The following is a 3,184-nucleotide window of genomic DNA, read 5'->3' as shown; positions in this document are numbered from 1 at the left end:
TCCATAAGCCTTCCCAGGGCTTAGGCCACCGATGGTATGGAAAACATCATTGCAAAGAATTTTAATATGTGGCAGGAAGTAGTCAGAGGGTGACATTCTAATCCCTCAAACTACCTTCCTATTGCTTTAATTCCCTGCCTATCTAAAGTTTTAGAATCTATCCTCAACAGGAAGATTCCTAAACACCTATCAATTCACAACTTTCCATGTGATCGCCAGCATGGATTCCCTTCAAGGCCTCTCTACTGGTGATCTGGCTTTCCTTACTGAGTCTTGGTCATCATCTTTTAGAGATTGTGGTGAAACATGCTGTTGCCTTAGACATATGAAAAGCTTTTGATAAAATCTGGCACAAAACTTTGATTTTCCAAACTACTCTCCTACACCTTATATCTTTCTCTCTGTAACTTCATCTAAAGTTTCCTTTCTGACAGTTAAATTGCTGCTGTGGTATACGGTCACTGTTTTTCTCTTAAATCTATTAGCAGTGGTGTACGTCAGGGTTCTCTCTTCCTATTATTCATCAATGATCTTTTAAACCAAACCTCTTTTCCTATCCACCCCTATGCTGATGATACCACCCTGCACTTTTTCACGTCTCTTCAGAGACGTCCAACCCTTCAGGAAGTAAACAGTTCATGCAGGAAAGCCACAGAACGCCTGCCTACTGATCACTCTAAAATTTCTGATTGAGGAAGAGCAAACTTGGTATTGTTCAGTGCCTCAAAAACTCAATTCCTCCATCTATCAACTTTCCAGACAACTATCCCCTCTTCTTCAATGACACTCAACTGTTCCCCTCTTCTACATTGAACATCCTTGGTCTGCCCTTTTCTTATAATCTAATCTGGAAACTTCACATGTTATCTCTAGCCATAATAGCTTCTATGTAGTTAGGCGTTTTTTTCACCCCTCCCCAAGCTGCTAACTCTGTACAAGGGCCTTATCCGTCGATATATGGAGTATGCTTCACATGTCTGGGGGGGATTCCACTCATACCGCTCTTTTAGACAGGATGAAATCACAAGCTTTATGTCTCATCAACTCCTCTCCTCTACCTGACTGTCTTTAGCCTCTTTCTCTTAGCCGCAATGTTGTATCTCTAGCCATCTGCTACCGCTATTTTCATGCAAACTGCTCTTTTGATCTTGCTAACTGCATGCCTCCCCTCCTCCCGCGGCCCCGCTGCACAAGACTTTATTCTTTCTCCCACCCTTATTATGTCCACCTCTTTAATACAAGAGTAACCGGTATTCCTAATCATTCATCACTTTCTCTGGTAAACTCTGGAACTCCCTGCCTGCTTCTGTTTCCTATGATTTGAATTCCTTCAAGAAGGAAGTTTTAGGACACTTATCCTCTATTTCTTTACTACCGCTTCGGACCCTATTCGGGGACCGGCATCTCAGTGGGCCTTTTTATTGGACTATTGGTGCCCTTGGCTGGTGTCCCTCGTACATGAAGAAAAATAAAATAAATAAATAAATAAATAAATAAATAAATAAATAAATAAATATATATATATATATATATATATATATATATATATATATATATATATATATATATATATATATATATATATATATATATATATATATATATATATATATATATATATATATATATATATGCGCAACTTACATGTAGATAAAGTGATCATTAGCCTATTCTACAAATCATTGTTGGAACCAGTCCTAAACTTTTCGATCACTGCCTGTTATGGAAAGCTTACCTGTAAAGATAAAAATAAGCTGGGAAGGATTGTTAAGAAGGCAGGAAAATTAGGTGCACAGACCATATCATTAGATAAGCTCAATCAGACAGGTACAATGAAACAAGTGGACAGGATAATGAAAGATATCACTCATCCGCTACATAACTGTTACACATATCTAAAATCTGGTAGAAGGTTGGCTCTGCCCATGCAGCGTACTGACAGATATAGGAAGTCATTTGTACCTAAAAGCATTCTCCTTTTCAATCATCTATCATCACTATAATTTTTAGATTTAAGTATTCATGGTTACTGTATGTGATGGTTCATAATGAGGGCAGAAATAACCCGATATTGCATGTATACGATAGCCCATGTAATGACTCCTTTCTTAATGTTTTATTGTTTTTTTGTTTTACTGATTTTATTTACTTTTTAATGTTATGTATAAGCAACTACTAGGGAGCTCTTAAGCCAAAATGAATTTCACTTGTATTACATTTTGTATTACAACTTGACGAATAAATTATCTTATCTTATATATATATATATATATATATATATATATATATATATATATATATATATATATATATATATATATATATATATATATATATATATATATATATATATATATATATATATATATATATATATATATATATGATGAAGGGGAGAAAGAGATAGAGAGAAGAAGTATTCTGCTTGGGTGAGAAACTCAAGGAATTAGCAGAAACAAGTGAAAGGGCTAACAGTTGTCTAGGTCAGCCAGGTGTCCGGCAGTGATTATCGAGTCATCAAAACAATGTCACACTCTCCGCCACACCAAAAGACACCGCCACCTAATAGAGACAGAATCCAGGGCTCTCCAAGCTTTCCTGTGAGGGAAGGACTTGTGTTTCTAACGTTCGAGAACTGGGTATACTACTATTACTACTACTGCTACTACTACTACTACTACTACAGTAAACAGGCAGAGTATGAAGGATGAAGACAAGTTGTCTTGCTTATCTAAAGTTTTTTAATCTATCCTCAACAGGAAGATTCTTAAACATCTATCACTTCGCAACCTTCTATCTCTTCACCATTATGGGTTCCGTCAAGGCCGCTGTACTGGTGATCTTCTGGCTTTCCTTACTGAGTCTTGGTCATCCTCTTTTAGAGATTTTGGTGAAACTTTTGCTGTTCCCTTGGACATATCAAAAGCCTTTGATAGAGTCTGGCACAAAGCTTTGATTTCCAAACTACCCTCCTACGGTTTCTATCCTTCTCTCTGTAACTTCATCCCAAGTTTCCTTTCTGACCGTTCTATTGCTGCTGTGGTAGACGGTCACTGTTCTTCTCCTAAATCTATTAACAGTGGTGTTCCTCAGGGTTCTGTCCTGTCACCCACTCTCTTCTTATTATTCATTAATGATCTTCTAAACCGAACTTCTTGTCCTATCCACTCCTACGCTGATGATA

Source organism: Scylla paramamosain, chromosome 22, assembly GCF_035594125.1.
Source record: "Scylla paramamosain isolate STU-SP2022 chromosome 22, ASM3559412v1, whole genome shotgun sequence".
In the NCBI taxonomy this organism is placed as follows: domain Eukaryota; kingdom Metazoa; phylum Arthropoda; class Malacostraca; order Decapoda; family Portunidae; genus Scylla; species Scylla paramamosain.
Note: the sequence above shows the minus strand (reverse complement) of the source record.